The 22,501-nt window shown below is 37.1% G+C and overlaps 1 long non-coding RNA gene across 3 annotated transcripts in view; it reads left to right on the top strand.

Moving 5' to 3' along the window:
- Positions 1 to 603: 603 nt before the first annotated feature.
- LOC139012226 (uncharacterized) overlaps positions 604 to 22,501 on the top strand; it is a 43,070-nt gene continuing 21,172 nt past the window's right edge. For all 3 annotated transcript variants that reach the window (XR_011471840.1, XR_011471838.1, XR_011471839.1), the window contains exons 1-3: positions 604 to 770; positions 5,583 to 5,653; positions 14,711 to 14,752. This is a non-coding gene — a long non-coding RNA (uncharacterized lncRNA). The remainder of the gene's footprint in view (positions 771 to 5,582; positions 5,654 to 14,710; positions 14,753 to 22,501) is intronic.

The following is a 22,501-nucleotide window of genomic DNA, read 5'->3' as shown; positions in this document are numbered from 1 at the left end:
GGGGTTCTCGTGAGGGGCACCTTTTTGCCCGTCAAGGGCTGAGACCAGGGCCTCGCTCACAGTTAGTGGTCACAGCGAAGCTGCCATTGCTCAACGCTGCTCCAGTTCGAGCAAGCGTGTGGCCTGCGGTCCTGCTCCCCTAACATCTGCCCGTTTCTCGGTTAGGATCGGGCTCCGGGCGGATCATCCCGGCGGGGACCTCGGTGCACGTTCGTAGTGACCGCGGGGACTTCGGGCCGCCTTGGGTTTACCTGCGCCAGCGCGGCACCTGGACGACCTTGGCGTTGCGCGCACGCATGACTCCATCGGCCAGGCGTCTGGGCGCCGGTCCCGGTCCCGCTCCCCCGCCCAGACCGCCGACCCCCGGCTCCCCAGCGGGGCCTCCTCCTGCCACGTGACGCCCCCGCCGGGGGCCCCAGCGCCCTCCCGCCCTCCCTCCCCGCAGACGCGCCGTTCCGGCTCGGGCTCCGCCTGCACGGCCTCCCCTCTGCAGCCATCCTCGCGGCTGCCAAGCGGCAAAGCCCACGGCATCTGCCACTTGTCACTCAAGCCGCCGGCACCGCCCCGAGCCTTGATTTAGGCGCGGCCGGGAGGATTCTGGCCTCACTCTCCTGCTGGACAGACGGCCACACGGACGGGGCGGCTCTCCTGCTCAGCTCAGCTCAGCTCAGCGGGCATCGCGCGGCACTTCCCCGGCTTTGCCGTCATGGCCGCAGTGGCAACAGCCTGAGCTGCCTCGCCTGAGTTCCGCGGGACTCTCGACCCGAAGGGTAGGTGGTTGGTGCCCGTGGCCAGGCTCCGTGGCCAGGCTCCGTGGCCGTGGGGCCCGCCACGGGACTGGGGTGGCGGCGGGCGGCGGGCGGAAGGCGGCGGCATTGCCGCGGAGCAGAGCGAGGACCGGGCTCCGTGCCGCGCCGGGGAGGGTGTGCCGCCCGCGCCGCGGACGGGAAGGTCCGGGCTCCTCGGGACCTCGGGACCTCGGGACCGAGCGAGAAACTCCGACCGATTGTCACCGGGCGAGCCCCGTCCGCTAGAGTCCACAGTGCTGTCGCCAGGTCGCATTTCTCGCCCCTTTGGGAAGCCTTCGCGTCTATTGGGCATGCAGTAAGTGGACTCGCTGTTCGAAACCTGGCGCTCCAAACTTGCCCAAAGGCCGAAAAGATCATTGAAAAGTCCGTTAAAAGTAAGAACACGAGCTGTTTGCAGGTTTGTAAATGCATTATGGAAAGTAGGATTCGTTTTATGCTTTCATCGTACGGACCTACCCGATAGGCGCTTAAAACTATTTTAGAATGTGGGCTCCTAACATGTCTCTGGGATAGGATAGGTGATCGTGTAATTTTTGTTATTTAGTTTCAGCATCAGACTGGAGGGACACCGGTGAGGATGTTTACTTCTTAATAAATATACTCCTGTAATTTTGACTTTTTTCCCGCCCTCCCAACAAATGTGTTACTTTTATGTTTCAGGAACCCAATAAAAAAGTTAAAAATAGAAACACTCAACTTAGGTCCTCCTCCTTCCAGGAATCCTTCCCTCCCCCCTCCCTCCCCAGGCACGATCCGAGTCCCCTCCTGTGAGCTTTCTGGGGCCTCACCGAGGTCTTGGTCCCTAATGTCCTCCCCACCCCCATGCCCGTGTATTAACCCATCCGTCTGGCTCGGAGCCCAGTGGATCCTCAGCACATGGTAAGTGATTAATACTGTTTAACGACCGAAGGAAATGATAAAACGGCCTTATGTTTCATGGTTTTAGCTCTAACATTAGAGTGGTAAAATTAGATAAGAATATTTGTTCAAAAGTTAAGGATCTGGAAAAGTTGACAACAGCCGATGCCCCTGTTCCACGTCCTCTCAGATATTTATCCTCTAGAGCAGCGGTTCTCAACCTGTGGGTCGCGACCCCTTTGGGGGTCGAACGACCCTTTCACAGGGGTTGCCTAAGACCATCGGAAAACACATATATAATTACATATTGTTTTTGTGATTAATCACTATGCTTTAATTATGTTCAATTTGTAACAATGAAAATACATCCTGCCTATCAGATATTTACATTACGATTCATAACAGTAGCAAAATTACAGTTATGAAGTAGCAACGAAAATAATTTTATGGTTGTGGGTCACCACAACATGAGGAACTGTATTAAAGGGTCGCAGCATTAGGAAGGTTGAGAACCACTGCTCTAGAGCGATGTTTTTCAAAGTTTGGAGCGCATTTTTGTGGGTCTGAAATCAGTTACGTGGATAATGATCAGGACTTGTACAACACGAATTGACAGAGAATAGAAAAATATGGGAATGTATATCAGGTCATAGGGTATTTGTTTCATGAAAAAAAATTTTTCCTCTCAATTTTATACATACACACAGATGTGTGTCATGATGTAAAACGTCATTCTTTAGTATGTATGAGTCATGGTCAAAAAAGTTTGAAAGCCACTGCCCTAGATAATGTTCATACATATACACAAGCAGACGTGTACAAGAAGGTTTGCTGTAGTGTTGTTTTAATACCCCCAAAGCTGGAAGAAACCTTTATGTCCATCTGATAGAAGAAAGGTAAATTGTACTCTAGTCATAAAATGAAACCCACCCAGTACAGTGGTGAACGAAGTAGTTTTGCATTTTAACATAAATGCATCTCGAAGTTGAGCCAAAAAAAAAAAGCAAGTAAGAATACTGTATGATATCATCTATGTAAAATTCAGAACCTGATGAAATAAAGCTCTTCTTAAGGATGCATGCATAGGCATTAAAAGTAGTGAAGAAATTAATACCATAAAAGTCAAGTTAGTGGTTATCTCCTGGGGGAGTGGGGTGGGGGCTGTGAATGTGAGGGGACACACGGAGGGCTTCGGGGATGCTGGAAGTGTTTTGTCTCCTGATCTGGGCAATGGTTACATGGGTGCTTTTGCTTTATAACTCTTTGTTAAATGATGCATATGTCTGTATATTAAATCCCCCCCCCAATATATTAAAATATGGGCATCTCAGAATGAAGAAACCTGAAGCCAGAACTCTAGTTTATTATTCATATTTTCCAGCTGCTCTTTTTTAAAAAAAAGTCATGATCAGGGAGAGGTATCTAGGAAATTTAAATATCAGAAATATTTTATTTCATAAATGTTATGGTAGATACAACAGTGTTCATAAAATTTTTAAATGTTTTATATCCTAAATAACAATATTTAGCCAGGGGATTGTCAAGGGCGGGGAAAAAAAGGAGACATATGTAATACTCTTTGTAATACTTTAAGCAATAAAATATAATTAAAAAAATAAAATAAAAAATATTTAGAATAAAATTAAAATCATTCACAAATAATAAATTCACATTTTGGTGTGTTTTCTAAAATGCAATTTTTGTGTATTTTTTTTACAAAACTGCAATTATATTTTATATAGTAATTTAAATTTAAATAAAGTCTTTTTATGAAAAATCAAAGATGGAAAAACCTATAAAAACATAACAGACCTTCATCAGAGATTTTAAAATACTAACATGTTGTCATATTTCAAAAATTTCAGTTCCTCAGTCACTTTAGGCTACATTTCAAGTGCTCAGTAGCAAGTGTGATTAGTGGCTATTATATTTCATGATATTATTTTACATTATACTATATTGTTTAACAGAACTTTTTCATCATTGCAGAAATTTCTATTAGAAAACATTGTTTAAGATACAAACCCTTTGTTGGTTAAATAAACTGCGGACAATCTTTTCTTTGCGTTTTTGTGCCTTAAGGTAGTCTTCTCTATTAGGGTAATATATTTTGAAATTCTTTTCTAAAAAATTTTGAAGTTTGTATCTTTTACATACTTAGATCTTTAATTTACCTGACTCATAATGTATATATGTATGTATCAATGTATAGTTGTTATGTTGTGATATTAAAATTAATCTGTTTTCTTTTTCCCCGTGTGGAGCAGTCCCGGGACCTGTGGTCTGCAGTGCCACCTCCGTCATAAACATATTTCCAGATATGCTTGGGCTCATTTCTGGGCTCTTTATACTGCAAATTCTGCAGATTTTTATTTACTATTGCTTTATATTTAGTATATTTTTCAGTTCTAAAAATTAAAACTTTTTTTCATTATATTTTTCTTTTTTAATGAGATTTTTAGAAGTATTATTTACTTCCAAACCTGGAAGGTTTTGTGAGTTATCCTTTTGTTACTGGTTTCTAACTTGCATTGTAGTCAGCAAATGAGGGCTCTATGCTACCGATTCTTTGAATCTTTGAAATTTGAGAGTTGCTTTATGGCCTCATGGTTACTTTTCCAACTGCTTCTTGAATGATTGAGAAGAATATGTACTCACAGACTTTTGGGGCAAGGTATACACACACACACACACACACACACCCCAGTCCACATATCTCTCTCTCTCTCTCTCTTTCTCTCTCTCTCTCTCTCTCTCTCTCTCTCTCTCTCTATATATATATATATATATATGTCTTAGATTAAGCATAAGAATTGTGGCACTGAAATCTTTTCAACCTTACTAGTATTTTGGTTTGTTTGATCTATCAGTTACTGAGATAGGTATAATAAAAACATCACAATAAAATAATGTGTTGTCTCAATTTCTTCTTGTAATTCTGTCACCTTTGCTTTATAAAAGTTGAGTATATGCAAGTTCGGAATTGCTTTATCTTCTCTGTGAGTTGGAGCTTTTGTCATTCTATAGCTGCCTCTCCCAAAAGCCTTTTACCTTAAAATCTGTTTTGTTTTATAATACTGTAGTCACACCTTCCTCTTAGCATTAGCTTAGACTTTCAAAAAGGTAAAATCTGATTGTTTTTCAATCCACACTGCCAATCTTTGTCCTTTTACTGGGAGCTCTCAGCCCAATTAAGTTTAACATAATTACTGATACACTTAGGATTAAAGTTAGCATTCTGTTTTATGGTGTGGGTTTTTTTGTTTGTTTGGTTTGGTTTTGTTTTAATCCGGTCTTCTTTGTGTGTGTGTGTTTTCTTTCTTTGCCACCTTTTGGATTTTTTCTTATTTCATTTTCCTCCCTCTCAGCTAGTATGAAAATTATATGTTTGAGTTCTTTCTTTTAGTCATTTCCTTTAAATTTTTAATGAATAAACTTAGCTTACTCTAAAGTTTATTAATTCTATTCTTATTACAAATAATTCAAGAAAAAGTTTGCTAAGACTCCAGTTTAGTTTCCTGGCTCACATGTTATTGTCATCCAGAGTTTTGGGTCCATCTTGATTTTTTTCTCCTATAAATTTTACATTATTTTTTTCTTTTTATGGATTCTTTGTCATTCTTTCTTGTATCTCAGATTTTTTTTCTTCCTCGGGCATATATTTTAGAAGCTTGTTTATTCAGAGGCTGTTGATGGCAAACTTTACCTGAAAATGTCTTTATTTTGCTTTCATTCTTGAGTAATGGTTTTGCTTGGTATATAATTTCAGGCACACAGTTTCTTTCTCAGCCCTTTGGAGGTATCATTCCATTGACGTTCACTTCAGTGTTACAGTTAGTTCAAATAACTGCTGTTTGTTGGTAATCTGTGTTTTTTTGCTGGATTTTAAGATCTCTTTTCTCTTGTGTTCTACAGTTTTACAACGGAGTGTGTCCAGGTGTGGCCATTTCATTTATCCTGGATTGATTGTGTTTCCTGTGTCTAAGGTTAGTGTTTCATCAGTTCTCAAAAGTTTTAACCTTTATCTCTTTCAGTATTGTTTTCTCTCCATTTTTTTCTTTTCATTCCTTCAAGAACTCTGATTCAACTTCTGTTAAGCTTTCTCATTCTGTCATCCATGTCTTTTAATTTTAATCTAGCTTTTCTATATTTTTCACCATGTTGAATTTTAGGTAATTTTAGACCTGTATTGTGATCTTTGTCTAATCTTTGTTTTCTTCTCCAAATTTACATACAATAAAAACAAAAATAAAATGTGTGGCTTATTGAAATTTATGGCTGCGTGATCACCACCCTGATAAAGATAAAAAAACATTTTTATCCCTGCAAAAGTTCCCTCCTCTTCCTTACTATCGACAGAACCGTTCCTCTCCCCCAGTCAAGTACTCTCCTGACATCTCTCACCATGGATTATTTTCAGGTATTCTTGAACTGCTTATAAATGGAATCATATAGTTTATTCTTTTTGTGTTATTTTGTTCACAGAATATTTTTTAGATTCATCCTTGTTGCCAGTATAAGTAGTTTTGTTTTTGTTTTTGCTTTATAGCAGGGGCTGGCAAACTATGGCCTGTCAGCCCATGCAGCCCAAAACATGTTTTATTAAAATGTTATTGGACATAGCCATGTCCTTCCATCAGCGTCGAGTAGTTGTAACAGAGACCATATATCCCACGAAGCCTAAAATATTTTCTATTGAACTCTTTATGGATAATGTTTGGTTTATATGGATATACCACAGTTTATTTATCCTTTCTCTTGTGGATGAATATATGAGTTGTTTTCAATTTTGGGTCATTATAAATAAATAAATAGATACATAAATAAATACATAAATAAAAATTACTGCAGATGTTCATGACACCGCCCTAAATACATGGAGCTGAACTGGTGGTCTTTGGGTAAGTTGGTTGCATTTCCATGAGTATTAATGTTAAACATCTTTTTATATCTTTATTGACCAGTCAGACTTGTTTTGTGAAGTTCCCTCAAGGTCATAAAGAGATTTGCCTCTGGTTTCCTCTAAGCTTTATCATTTTAGTCCTCACAGTTGGGTCTTTGATTTACCTCCAGCTGATTTTGTGTATGTTGTGAGATGGGGGTCAAGATTTATTTTCCACATGGACATCCAGCTGCTCTACACATTTATTGAAAAGACCTTTCTTTTCCCATCAGGTTGCAGTGGGGTCTTGGTTAAAAATGAATAATCATATTTTGGATCCTCTTCTGTACTCTATTCTGTTCCACTTGAAATGCTGACCAATTTTCCGTCAGTACCACACTTTCTTAATTAACTACTGTAGTTTATAGTAAGTCCTGACATACAGTAGTGTAAAGCCTCCACTTTTGTTCTTCTTAAGGACTGTTTTAGCTATTGCATTTCTATATAAAATTTAGAATGAGCTTATTAATGTCTATTTTTTTAAAAAGTCTACCAGACTTTTGATTGCGATTGCATCAACTCTATAGAACAAATTTTGGAGAATGGGCATCTTAACAGAATCTTCCAATCTATGAACATGGTATGTCTCTCAATTGAATAGGTTTTTCAATTATTTCTAGCATTATTTTGGTGGTTTTAGTGTGGAGAACTTAATGCATTATTAAATTTATTTATAGGCACTTGATTTATTTATGCTATTGTAAATGTCTTTTTCTTAATTTTATTTTTCAATCATCTTGCTGGTATCTAGAAAGACAATTGATTTTGTGTATCGAACTTGTATTTTGTGACCTTGCTAAATTCACTTTTCAGTTCTGGTAGCTTATAGATTGTTGGGGATTTTATCAATGCACAATCACATCATCTGCAAAAAAGAAATTGTTAATGCCTTTCTAATCTCTACTCCTTTTTTCTTTTTCTTGCTTTATTGCATTGGCTGGGAACACTGGAAGGATATTTAACAGAAGCGTTTAAAATGGATATCCTTGTTTTTTTCTAAACTTAAGGGAAGATAATCAGTATTTCACTATTAAAGATAATGTTTACTGTATTTTTTTGTTTTTTTGGTAAATGTCTTTTACCAGATTGAGAAATTTTCTTCTATTCCTGGTTTATTGAGATCTGTTTTCACTAATGGGTATTAAAGTAAAAAATGTATTAAATAATTTTAGATTTATGGAAGAGTTGCAAAGATAGTATAGAGTGTTTTTATACACCCTTCACCAACCTTCCTCTATGTTAACATCTTACATAACCTGGTACATTTACCAAAATTAAGAAATTAACATTGACACAATACTATTAACTAAATGACAGGCTTTATTCAAGATTTCCTACTTTTCCCACCAATGTCCTTTTTCTGTTCCAGGATCTAATCCATATACCAAATTGCATTTAGTTGTCATGTCTCTCTAGGCTACTCCAATCTGTGACAGTTTTTTTAGTTTTTACTTGTTTTTCATGACCTTGCCACTTTTGAAGAGTACTGGTCATGTATTTTGTACAGCGTCCCTCAATTTGGGTTTGTCTGATGTTTTCTTACTATTAGACTGAGGTTGTGGACTTTGGAGGAAGAATACCACATAGATATTGTGTCCTTCTGTTGCATCCTATTTGGGGGAACATGATATTCACTTCAGCATGTTAACCTTGATCACATAGCTTGGATGGTGTCTACTAGATTTCTCCACTGTAACATCATTACTTTTTCACTTTCTATCTATTCTGTTAGAAGCAAGTCCACACTCATGGGGAGGAGAAGGAAAAGTATCAAATGATTTGAGAATATATGTTAAAACTACCATGGTAATTAGTAAATACTTTGAGGGAGATATTTTGAGGGTTTGCAAATACCCTGTTTCTCCTTAAGGTTGTCCACTAATTTTAGCATTCAGCTGATCTTACCTGCAGCAATTATTGTGGTATTCTAATGATGATTTTCCATTTTCTTCATTCTTTCTACATTTATTAACTGGAATTTTGACTCTGGAGCCAGATTGCCTGGGTTCAATTCCTAAGTGTGCCTCTTCTTACCTCCACAGTGTAACCTTGGGCAATTACTTAACTTCTCTATATTTCAATTTTCTCATCTATACAATGTAGATAAAATGTCTACCAAGAAGGTTTTTGAGATCATTAAATGAGCTCATACATAGAAAGGGCTAAGAATTATGCATAGTCCTAGGGACATAGTTATTTTTTCCTTTCTGTATTTCTTAATGTGGCAGGTTATTTTAATTTTAATTATTTTAATATATTAATTATTAAATCATCTTGTATTCCTGGTTAAACCTTACACATATTTCTATGATCTGGATTTAACTTGTTTAATTTTTTTCATATACTATTCATATCATACAGTGGCTCTTCTTTTGCCATAGCACAAGACGTAATGAGTGATAAATTCCTGAAAAAAAGATTACACAAGAGCTTAGCAACTGAGGTGGCAACATTCCCAACTTTCTAGAGTGATTTATATCTGAGTCTTTGGGTAGAGATAGAGATCAAGATAGCTCTTGCAAATGAGTCTTTTTCAATATTGAATTGAGCAAATTCAGAACTTGGCATATATTATGAAAAATGGGCCCTCAACAGGAAATGAAAAATGATCTTAGCTTTTCTACATGTTTCACCTTGAACAATCTTTTATTGTAGAGGTTTCAATATTTGGAATATTCTGAAAGATTCATTTGCCAACAATATGTATTGAGTACTTTTGATGTGCCAGGCAATATGTTTTGCTGGTTTGGGATTCTTCTCTGCTCTTGAGCGTATGGGCCGTGTCAGATGTCTGTCCATTTTTAAAATGTGGGTAACATTGAACTCTATCTTTTCTGTTTGTTTCTTTCACTCCTCTGAGCATCTTGGATTGGGCCCTTATCATCCTATGTTCTCCCCCCCCCCCCCCCCCATATGTTTTCCTCCCCTTTCTAGCATATGTTTTCCTCCCCTTTCTAGCATGGCTAATGACCACTGGGGGTCAGTTCTCTAAAAAAAATCCTTCAGTGACATGCCAGGACTTGAGAAAACAGGTCCTTGACAGTGGTCCTTCCCTGTCTAGTCCCAACTTGCTTTCCGAGCCTCATAGTCTTATTCCTCAGAGTTAGTCCAGTAGCACAGTGGGTCTTAACTACTCGCCAGAATCTGAAGTCACTGTACTGTGTTTGAGGCTCTGCTTTTACTCATGCCATTTCCTATGCCTTAAGTGGGTTTTCCAAAAAATTCCCAAGCTCTGTTCAGAGGATACTCCTCCGCAACCCTACTAGCTAGATAAGAACTCTGATTTGTAATCTGTAGCCCTTGTTAAATTCTTACCTTTCATCACCAGTCTTTATATCTAAATGTCATTTCCAGTTGGTCAGGTTCTTAGAGCTAGGGTTCCATTACCTACCATGATACTTTGCATACAAAGAGCTATTGCTAAATATCTACCATTCTTAAGTACCTTCTATACCTACTATAATTGTACTACAAGTCTGCAAAGTAAGTATTATTGTCCCTGTTTTAAATTGTGAAGAAACTCAGTATCAAAGAGATTAAGAAATTTGCCCAACACCATATAGTTAGTAAGTGGCAGAACTGGTTTGTCTGATTTAAAAGCTCTTGCTCTTTCTTCTATGCCATACTACTGTGGTACTAAAAATAAATAGTTAAATAAAATTATTTAATAGACATATTTATGGCAAAAACACACTACCAAAATTGCGTTACTTACATCGTCAGTGTGCTGCTTGGAGTCTGTTTCAGTGACGAAGCCACTTGATGTGGACTAACTGATGTACTCCTACTTTCTTTGGATTTTCCTTCTAAGTTTTATTTATTCTAATGAGTAAGGTTTGAATAGTCTAATTATTTTAGGGCCAGTGAAACAGTTAGAAACTTAAGCACAATTTGTTTGGTTTCTGTCCTATGTTCAAGTAGAAAATTTTACGTTTGCCTAATAACCTTGAAGTAAGGCAACTGATAAGGTAAAAATAGTTGGCCTATATTTTATGAAGTACTTTTTCTCCTACTGAGTTATAAAATACATGGGGCGGGGGGAGCATATAAAGTGAGGCAATCTTAAATATACAGCTTGATGAATTTATATATATCTGCGTAAGCACTAGATCAAGGTGGACAATATTACATCCATCCAGAAAGAAAAATTCTCTCATGCATCCTCCGGCCAGTACCTCCCCTAGAGATAACACTCTTCTGATTTCCCTCACTCTAGATTAGTTTTGACTATTTTTGAACTTTAAGAATAACCAAATAGTATGTATTGCTTTGTGTCTGACTTTTTTTCATTCTGCATACTTTGTTGAAATCCATCCATGTTGAAGCATGCATACATACTTTGTTGTTTCTCATATATATATATATATATATATATATATATATATATATATATTCTGAGTAGCATTCCATTATTTCAGTATACCATAGTTTTTCTTTGATGGGAGTGGAATGTTGATGATCTCTGAATTGCCTAGGGGGGGGTGTCCTTATTTCCTTTTCTTAAAGAATAAAGCATGGTTTGCAGTCAAATAGCTTATCTTCTAGTCCTATTCAATCTCAGTAGTGGAAAAGCCTTCCTTTATTTTATCCTATCTAGGTTCCCTTTGGTCCAAATTGGCAGTGTCCTGTTGGTATAATCCCAACTCTATTTCTGGCTTTTGCAGATTTAGCTGATTAATTCCAATCTCATTGTGGAATGATTATCTAGCCACACCTTCTCCTGGACATGCTTTCTCATTTTTTGCAGGATGGGTAGATTGAGAATTTTCCCAAATCTTCATGTTCTCATTTTTTGCTTAGGGATTTTTTCTATTTATCTCTCTCCTCTTAAATTTTACTGGAGAAGCCAGGTCACATGCCTCAACACTTTGACTAGAAATCTCTTCAACTAAATATTTGATTTTATCACTTCCAAGTTCTTTCTTCCACTAAATACTAGAACACAATTCAGCCCAATTCTTTGCCAGTTTATAATAAGGATCACCTTTCCTCCAGTTTCCAGTAGCATATTCTTCATTTCCACCTGAGTGAGTCTCACCAGAATCACCTTTAACTTTCCTATTTCTACCAGCAGTCTCTCCAAGGCAATATAGACTTTTCCTAGTAAGCACCTCAAAACTCTTTCAGCCTATACCCATTAATTACCCAGTTCCAAAGCCACTTCCTCATTTTCAGTCATTTGTTAAGTAGCACCACACTTCACAGTACCGAATCTAAATTAGTATGCTTAGGTTGTCGTTAACAGAATACCACAGATTGGGCAGCTTAAACAACATAAATTTATTTTCTCACAATTCTGGAGGCTAGAAGTCCAAGATCAAGATACCAGCAAATTCATTTTCTGATGAGACCTCTTTTTTTCTGGCTTACAGATGACTACTGCTTTCTTGCTGTGTTTTCACGTGGCCTTTTCCTCTGTGCTTGCTTGGAGAGAGTGGCCCTGGTGTCTCTTTATCTTTTTATAAGGACACCAGTCCTGTTGGATTAGGGCTCTACCCTTAACCTCATTTAGCCTTAATTACCTCCCTAAAGGACTTATCTTCAAATAGTCACACTGGAGGTTAGGGCTTCGACATACGAATTTTGAGAGACCGAATTCAGTCCATAACAATGGGTCTTGTAGAAACTCATGTGGCAGTAAAGTATTGGGGCTGAATACAAGCTACTTTAGTAACTACTCTCATATGCCATGTTTTTTTAAGCATACTATTAGCATTTATAATGCAACTAGTTTAGTTTAGCTCCCGCTGGAGATTTTGAGAGCTTGTATGAAGTAGAACTATTATGTTAATTCTGTCTGCACTTCTGTGAAGCAGAAGTCAGTGTCATACATTTTAAGGGTAAGACCTTGTCGCATTCAAAGAGATGCTTAAAATTGCAATCTAGAAAATTGCTTTTAAACAGCTGGGGAAAGACGTTCATATCCTCAGAGGACATAATTTAGGAAATCATTGCGAGGTTTTAAAAATCTACATTATATAGGAAAAGTGTTGATTTTTCTGATACCTTTCTGGGGATATTAATATAATACAATACAGATCCATACATAATCTTTAGATATTGTAAATTAAAAATTTTCCAGTAAACTTTATGGTTTATATTTTGTTGTTGTGATTTACCTATTTGTGTTAATTCTAGTTTCCCCTCAGTGTTGGAGAAGTAGGTGATGGAAAATGTTCTAACTTTAAAGCATGAACATATTATTCAGATTCCTAAAAATTAGAGTAGATGGTATCTCTGTGTGTATCTAAAACAAGAAGGAACATTTAATTTTTTTCTATTAGGCTGGCAACTCAAAATATTTTGTAATTACCTCGCTGAATTTCCCTGCCCCCTCAAAATAGGAAGAAAGAGGAGGAAAGACTTGGTTGGTTGGGATATTTTGGAGGGGATTGATCAGAGGTTGTATATATTGAAGATGTGTTTATTTCATGAATCCTCTCTTAGAAGCTCTCAGCTATTTAGAGGCCAGCATCTCTATTTCTGTAATTGTTTTAATGGGTGGAGGTGGTGGAGTAGCCTATTCCATCTCTTGCCTGGCTATTTTGTCAGGAACAGCTAATGTAGAGCTAATAGCAGCAAAGGCAGCAGCATCTGACCTCCCTGTTCAGAGCACAGACAGATGAATAGCAAACAGTTCCTTCTGAACTGTCCCTTCCTGGTCCCCATTTGTAAGGGGGCGTTTTATCTTAGCCACATGGGAGTGGAGAGTGGAAGGTTTGCTCTGTTTGGGAATGGGGCAAGTCTTTCTGCCCACTTCCTCCATATTCCAAGTCTGCCCCATACCCCCTCCTTACTAATTTAGCTTCCTAGGTAGAGCTAGGGAGGGAAAATGTGCTGACCACCAAAGTTGAGTGTCATGTCTTGACAATTATAATTCCCATTATAAAGTCCCATTGTGATATAGAAATCAGTTTCTTATGTGTTTGCTCATAGCAAGTTTGTATCAATGGTCTTCTGACCTTACGGAGGTATTGGGACCATGCCACCTCTCTCTGAATGATGCCCTTACCGTGTTACCGTGTAATGGGAACAACTGAGAAAACTATGAGATCTAACCATGATGAAGGGCTGGCAGCTTTGGGCCCACAATCCAGGTGATTGGGTCAAATGCTGGCTGTTCTACTTCTTAACTATCTGCTATAGGGAAAGGTTTTATTCTTTCTCAGCCAGAATTTTCTTATTTGGACAAAGGGGATAAAACCTCCTATTCTCAGGTTGTTGTGACAATTAAATAAAATAATATACATCAAGTGCTATAGATAAAATATTCATAAGTCAAGCAAATTCTTTTTCTCAGTTAAAACTGATGAAAAACAATGAGATATTCCAAGAAATCGGAGATTAAATGCAGAGAGGATGATATAAGAGAGGAAGGAAGTATAATATTCTGAAAAGAGTACTTTGGGGTAGTCCTTGGGCTCTTGCTTATCTCCAAGGGAAGGTTTTTCTTTACCATCTTAACCTCGTAATCTCTCTTGAGCTTCAGTATCATGATTTTTAAAATGAAGATAATAATGGCTTTGAGGACCTTGATAAGGATAGAGTGGTGGAGATGGGAGCCAGGGGAATGGGTCGAAAAGTGACTAGGTGAGGAAATGAGGATTATCTAAATTTTCTATTCTTTTCAGAGTTAGTCTGGGGATATAGTGGGAGAAGTGGAGGTCAGTAAAGGTTTTGTTAATTAAAGGTTGGGGAATGCCAGAACATGGTATGTTGGGGAGAAGTATCTCTAGTATAAATGGAGAGGGTGATAATATAGAGGAAACTGTTAACAGAGATATATATACAAGTGTTGGGAGTGATGAAATTCTATAGAACTAAATACACACATACACACACACAAACACAAATTTAATGAGACTGGGGTAATCTCAAAAGACCAGTGGGTTGTATTAATATAAGTGTACTGATTGTGATATTGTACCTCAGTTTTGTGAAATGTTACCGTTGGGGGGAACTGAGTAAAGGATACTCAAGATCACTCTTAAAACCCCATGTGAATCTGCAATTATCTTAATGAAATTCAATTTAAAAATGAATATGAAACTATTATATAAAACTAAAATAATTTTTATTTTTAAATTTATTTTATTTTTAGGTTGTTCCTGCCTGATTGATAACATAGTCATCATTGGCTTTTGTAAGTTGATATTTTAATTTTTTTATCCTCCACCCTGATATTTGCATTTTCTAATTACATGAGAGTACTTTTCTAGAGAACCTGGAGCAAAACTTGTTACCAGAAAATAAACAATAAGATCTTAAGGAAGCAGAATATGTTTTCAATACTTAGGTGTAAGAAAAATCTGCTAGAGCTCAAGGTCAGCAGAATTTTGTAGGTTGTAGGCTTGCCCAGATAACTCAATAAGGAAGTTTGAATGCCTGATTTAGAACTTTAATTAGATTATATGTGACTTAAAATAAAATTCAAATATTAATCACCTATATATTTCTGTATACTTTATTTTGTTATTCGTTGTTTGATTAGAAGTTCTTTGGTAGAAAAAAAGTGAATCGGTCTTGATACTTTTAGTAAATGGTTCCTAATGCCATTTTGTTATTGAGGACTTGGAGTGTTCTTTCAAAATTTAGTTCTAGAAGCTCCCCTTTTACGAGTTATAAATTAAGGAGCAGAAGGCATGTTGGAGAGCACAAGTTTTAGAACCAAGCACAGCCTGGCTTGAATTCTGGCTGTGATATGGATAAGTACATGACTATAAACAAGTTAGTGCACCTTTCTTAGCCACAGTTCGTCATTTATAAAATTGAAATAATAATAGCTGTGATATTTATGAGGATTAACTGAGGTGATACACCTGGCCATTAGCAGCATTCAGTAACTATTAATCTTTTAAATAATTCTATATTTCTCAGTACTGTAAGCTTGAGACACTAGTAATAAATAATTTTACAATATGCTTTATACAGAAGACTATCTTTTTTTTACTTATATCCTTATATGTAGTAAATTTTGAAAAAATTATATATTTTTATAGGAGAGAAAATGATTAGGAGACATGGGCTGATCTGCAATAGACTCAGCAAATCACTTTTTTGCATTTTTTTGAGCTTTTACGTAATCTCTACATCTTAGCAAAGTGGACAAAAGAAATGAGGTAATGTAGATTTGTCAGTACTTACTTGAAAATGTAAAGCACTAATGAAAATGTAAGAAAGCAGAATTTCATAATGAGGGGACTTCCACCATGACTTCCAGCCATGATGTAGTAACAGAAACTGGATTTATGCTCCTGCCTGAGCAGCCAAAAATAAGAGCCCCATAAACTATTATGAAAAAAAAGTTTTCAGACATTGAACAACAAGCAACATAAGAAGTGAACCCTGAGAGAAGGGAAACAAATCATGTGCATGAGGCCACAGCATAAGAAGGGAAACCAAACACAGACCAGTGGTCACACTGAATTACAGTGATAAGAGTAGGGAATTCAGGGAGGCCGAGGCAGCTAGAATTGCAGGATAGAGTCCAGAGAAGAGAGAGTTTCACAAAGAGAACTCTGGAGATCTTCAGCTGAATGCTAATTAGTGCATGCATGTAAAAGAATTACCCAAGGCTGAAAAAAGAACCACTGGAAGGGAAAAGGTAGCTCACATAGGGCTGGGAAGTGTGTGTCCCCACCATTGAGAGTAGAGAAACTTTGTAATACAAGTGTATTAGATGGAATGATCAGAAGGGTTTTGTCTAGTAACAAGGCAGAAGTAGCCCCAGAGTAAAGGTTGCTCTGATCTTCCTAAAAAATCTTAGAAGGAAGCCATTAAAGAAAGGTCATAAAACCTTTTTGTAAAGGGCCAAATGGAAGATATTTTAGACTTTTCAGGTCATATGAACTCTTGCAACTACTAAGCTCTGCTATTGTAATGTAAAAGCAGCCATAGACAATATGTAAATGATGGGGGGGCTGTATTCCAATAAAACCTTATTTACAGAAATAGTGTGGGCCAGATTTGAACTGTGGGCCATAGTTTTTGGACTCCTGTTTTAAAAGTATCAAATGGTTTCTAGTAGCTTAATTCCATCCCAGAACAAAGCTCAAGAATATTTAAAGAAATAACAAATATCTAGCACCCAATAAGGTAAAATAAGCAGTGCCTATGTTCAATCAAAATTTACCAGCTATACAAAAATTCAATGGTAAAGAGAAAAAATAATCAATAGAAATAGGTCCAGAAATGCCATGGATTTAATAAACAGATTTTAATTAAATTAATCTAATTAAAATTCGTAATATTTTAATAAGGAAAACATATTTACTAAACAAAGATGTTAAAATAGTTATAACTATATTCAAGATAGTAGAGGAAAGCATAAAGTTTGTTAAGGATAGACATGAAAGCTATTATAAGACCCAAATTGATTTTCTAGAGACACCATAACATGATGAAAATTACACTGGGTAGGAATAACAGTAGACTAGGCATTGCAGGAAGAAAGATTTTGTGAACTTGAAGACATAGCAACAGAAATTTTACAAAATGAAAGACAAAAATACTGAATAAAGAAAACAGCCCATCAGTAAGCTGTGGGACAACTTCAATCAGCCAAATACCCCTGTATATGTGTAATTAGGGTCTCCAAAGGAGGGAAGGAAAAGAAAAAATAATGCTTGAAAGTCTGCTAAATTTGACGAAAACAATAACCCCACATATCTCAGAAGCTCAATGAAAACCTAGCATGAACAAAAAAAAAAAGGAAGAAAATTAGACCAAGGTACACCATAATCAAATAGTTTAAAACCAGTAATAAAGAAAAATATTTTAAAGCAGAGAACAGATACTATAAATTTAGAGGAACAAAGAATGAGGTCAAACTTTTGTCAAAAAGCAGTGTAAGCCAGAAAACAGTGGAATAATATCTTTAAAGTAATGAAAGAAAAAACTGCCAAGCTAGAAATCTATAACTAATAAAAATATCTTTTAAAAAAGATAATGAAATAAAGACTTTCTCAAGTTGAAAGAATATATTACCATTAGACCCTCACCACAGGAAATGTTAAAGGAAGCACCTAGGAAGAAGGAAAATAATATCAGATGGAAATAAGCAACATCAGAAATGATAGCCATCTGGGTAAATGTATAAAATTTAAAAATCTTTAATCTTTAATAAAAGATAAATGATTGTTTAAATAAAAATAGTAACAATAGAGTTGGGGTTGATAACATGAAATATAAGAAAATAATTGCACAAAGGTCAGGAAGAAAAAAATTGAAATATAAAACCATAAAGTTTTTATATTATATGTGAGCAGGTATAATATCCCTTGAAAGTACATTGTAATAAGTTAAGGATATGATTATAAACACTAAATCAGCCACTGAAACATCAAAACAAAGAGTTATAAGCCAAGAGATAAAATAAAATAATAATCAGTCCAAAAGAAGGCAGAAAAAAGGAAAAAGGGAACGTAGAACGGATGGGACAAATACAAAAAAAATAACAAGATGCTACAGTTCAACCTAACAAATGTCAAGAATCACATTAAGTATAAATGGTTTAAGTACTCTAGTTAAAAGACAAAGAATGTCAGAGTAGATTTGATAAAACACACACAAGAATTAGCTATATGCTGCCTGAAAAAAATGTATTTCACATATATAAAGGCACAAATAGTTTATAAGCTAAAGGATGGAAAACAGCATATATTTTAGCACTAATTTTTTAAGAAGTGGCTATATTAATATCATAAAGTAGAAAATAGAAATAACAGCAAAGAATATTTTCAAGAATAAAATTATTTCATAATGGTAAAATGGTAAATTTCTCAAGAAGACATAATCTTAAATGTTTATGCATCTAATAATAGAGTTTCAGTTTGCACAAGGAGAAGTAGACAAATCCACAATTATAATCAGATTTCAACACCCTCTCTCAGTAGATGATAGATTAAGTAGATAGAAAATAAGGATATAGAAGAATTAAATAGCACTATTAACCAACTGGACCTAATTGCTGTTTATAGAACACTCCACTCAACAACAGCAGAATACATATTCTTTTCAAGTACACTCAGAACATTAATCAAGATAGACCATATTCTGTGTAAGAAAACAAGTCAATTAATTTAAAAGGATTTAAATCATACAAAGAATGTTCCTTGACCATAATGGAATTAAATTAGAACAGAAAAGTTCTAGGAAAATATCTTTTAACCGAACATCACACTTCCAGCTAACCCAGGGACATATTCTAGGCCATAAAAAAATTCCTTAAATTTAAAAGGAAGCGTTTTCCCCATTTTAACAAGTTTTACATTGCTTTGACTTTCAACATCAATGCCAACAGCCACCCTTATTGAGCATTTGTTATATGTTAACACTGTTCCAGGTGCTTTATACAGGTTATCTAATTTGACCCTTCACAGACCCTATGAGAAAAGATATTATTATTATTCCTCTTTTACAGATGAGGAAACTGAGGCTCTAAAAATATTGTTAACTGCTTAATTTACAAAAAGGCGACACTAAAATTTAGGTATGGATCTACTTGATACCGGAGTGCATGCACTACCTTCTTGACTGAATGGTGCAATGCATTGGGTTTAGAAATAGATGATGACTTACTTAATATAGCTATGGTGAGAGAACTTCGGTGAATAATTATATGCATACAGGGTAGCTGGGTACAGTGGAAACAGCATGAGATTTAGAAACAGAATATTTCAAGTTCTAACTCTGCTACTTACTAATTCTATGACTTTGGTAAGTCAGTTTATTACCTCTCAAGTCTATTTTCTTCATTCAAAAATAGAAATGAATAAAGCCAGCTATCTCGGCTGGTCATGGTGAAGATCACATGGATGTTTCTAAGTTCTCTAAATGCTCTTGAAAGGCATATAAATGAACTGATGAGTGTATTTCATCATTTGGCATAGTCTTTCTTTAAGTAGGACATTTTTTGAGTGCGTTTAAAAAATGATCTGATTTATAGAAACTTAGTGAGTTTCCAGAACAGCTCTCTTAGATTATAGAGTGATCTATTATATAAGGAGTTTCTACTCATAAGAGCAGCATTTTTGATGAGATACATAATTTTTGAGATGTGGTGTTATTTCCCAATACCTTGTAAAGGGATTCTTGATGTTTCTCTCTCCATTTTGGGAGAGTAGGAAGACAGAGAGGCCCAACATGATCCAGTGCCAGAGTCAGCTTTCAGGTTCCTACGATGACTGTACAACTGCGCTTACTAAGCTACATTTTCTGTGCAGTTTAGAGCTCTGCATTTCTTAAGTTCATCTCTGTCCCCAGCTGAGCCAATGTGGGCTGTTCGGCACCCTGTACAAAATGGCATCGTTGAGTCAAATGAGTAATCAGTGATTGAATCCCCCAGGTCAACACTGAAACTCAAAAGACAGGCACCTAGAAAGGTCATGTTCTGTGTCAAGGAGTGAGTTCTCCATCCCTCTCATTCCAATATCGTTTCTTTTCTTTTTAGGTTAGGAATTTTGAAATTTAACTGATCTGTTCCCATGTTCACTGAGGATTAGTGACAGGAATGGAGTGGAGCTCAGTAAAATGAACACATTTTGTTGCAGATTTTCATGAAAGCTGTGTCAAAGAAGCAGTTCAGAATGCAGTGGAGACCTTGGAAACTTTTTAATAATATCTGCTCAGTGTAGGTAACCAATCAGGCCAATCCATGTTTTTTCCTAGTCCCTCCTCACTCCCACAAACACACACACGGCTCATTCACACAGACTGTCATTTAGGAGCCTGGATTACCAGTTTGGATGATTACCCAGCTCAAATGAAAAAGCTAACTGTTCTGTCGCTGTTCACGGTTTTGTTTGGCAAACAGAACTTACGCAAACTGACTCTTTCTTTAGGTCTAGCGGCCTTTGCGGGAAGCCCTAGGAGTTACAGCTCTAAATTCATGCTATGTCGTAGCTTACTGGGTGCCAGCCAATAATGAGGGCTGCACGATAGCCACACTCCAATCATCAGTAGAGCTATTCGATGGAGAATAAAGTGTCCCTGTCGTTTGGGTATGGTGACACGAAAGAAATTGGAGATGAAGGGAGACCATCCCTCGGAGGATTGCAGAATGGAAGAAGAAAGGGAGAGTGAGAAGGCGATGTGTATTTATGGAATGTCAGGGGGCCATTGAGGCCCAGCAGGCCCTGGTAGCGGAGGACTTCCCTTGGTGCCCGTTTTCTCCCTCTGACCTTGGATGAACTAGCGCGCAGTATATTATGCCTGGCGATTGTGCTGGTTTGTCATGGTTAGCATTCTGGACTGTCACTGGAATGTAGGAAACGGATGAATTTGAATTGAACCATGAGGTGGTCTCCGGGCCTTCTCCTTGTCTCAAGGAAACCTGTCGCTGTTTGTCTGGGCCTGGCCTAATGAAAGCAATGGAGGGAGAGAGAGGTGGGCCTTTGATCTCTTTGTTGCAGCTGCTCCCTGGGAACTCGCTGAAATCAATGCCCTGTTTTCCTGAAGGAATGAATGGCTCTGCCTAACTAGCTTTGTGAAGCCCCGGGGGAATTCACTGCCTCTGTTTATTGACAGCTGAAAAGGAGCACATGGGGTGGAATGGACCTTCTTGTGAAAACCAGGCACAAGGAAAATTAGACCTCAATTTAACACAGAGGAATTTGGAAATTCACCCCAAAGGAGACCGTGGTTTCTCATGCTTACATTAGAATTACTCAAGTTTGGGGCTAGTGTGTAATGAACAATGGGGGTTCTGTCACAACTATGTTATAAGTAGGAATATGGCATGCATGAGAAATGATGTTAAGTAGAAGTTGATCCAACACCCTTGTTCTTTTTTTAAACACAGAAGTAGAGAAAGACAAATATTCACCATGATATAATCAGGTGATTCTTTTATTTTTTGCCTGAAGAAGAAAAAAGTGATATTTAAAAGTCATTATTAATATAGTAACACTAAGTCGTTAGAGTGTGTCTTCTGTTCATTTATGTTTCAAAACATCTTTGAACTTTCTAACTTTCACGACTGCTAGCTAGCTATTCATGCCATTCTGGATTATGCGTGTTGCATGGGAATATTACAAGAACACATTTATTTTTTAAAAAACTTATATCCCTAGGATATTTTAACTGAAAGTCTGTGTCAAACATAAATGAACCAACATATAGCACTTGCAAGTAGAACAGTTCATAAATCCTGAAGTTAGTGCCTTATTTTGAGAACAGAGTAAGGAAAAGGTCTTGAGTCTGTCGCAAGGAAACAACACCAAAGCTTCCTTTTACATCTCCCTGCTTGCTTGATTTCCCAGGAAGAATTTATGGCTTCTTCCCTTGACCTCCAGCCCTTTGTGCACACCTATAGTATAGCACTTAACACATTGCCCTGTAAATCTTTGTTTAGGTTCTTCTTTTAGCTGGAAGTACAGCAGCTGTATAGTATTCATTTTTATATCTCCCAGCCTCGCAGACCTCCTGGATCCATGAATGCCTGCTGATGAATGGAGATTGATAGCTCCCCGTTCCTCCGTTCCTTTGAATGTAATTGCTTATCCAGATCTCAACTGCAAACACTATATTTTAAGAAAACCTGATTGATCTATTGTTACTTGATTGGCACTATAGCCTTTTAAAACCTTTCCTTCAGGGAGAATTATTAAATGGTTGTTTAGATTTGGCAACTTTTGCCGGGCAGTCCATCAGCCTCTGAACAGGAAGCATAAGAAGTGGGAGGCATGGTCCTCTTCAAAGCCAAGGTCTCTTCTCTAATATTCTTTCCTAAAAATAAATCTCAAAACAGTGTCTAGACATTTTCAGTAAGAAGATGAAAAAGCTTATAATTTAGAGTTGTGTAGACTTTCACTTAACCAGATTTAGTGATTGAGATGGATAAAGCTTCCATTTTACATGATTTAATTCTGTGGTGTAATGTTAAATAATGCAA

This window comes from Myotis yumanensis, unplaced genomic scaffold (assembly GCF_028538775.1).
Source record: "Myotis yumanensis isolate MYYU_CA2020_CCGP unplaced genomic scaffold, mMyoYum1.0.hap1 SCAF_6, whole genome shotgun sequence".
NCBI lineage: Eukaryota > Metazoa > Chordata > Mammalia > Chiroptera > Vespertilionidae > Myotis > Myotis yumanensis.
This window is presented reverse-complemented; position numbering and strand designations above follow the sequence as displayed.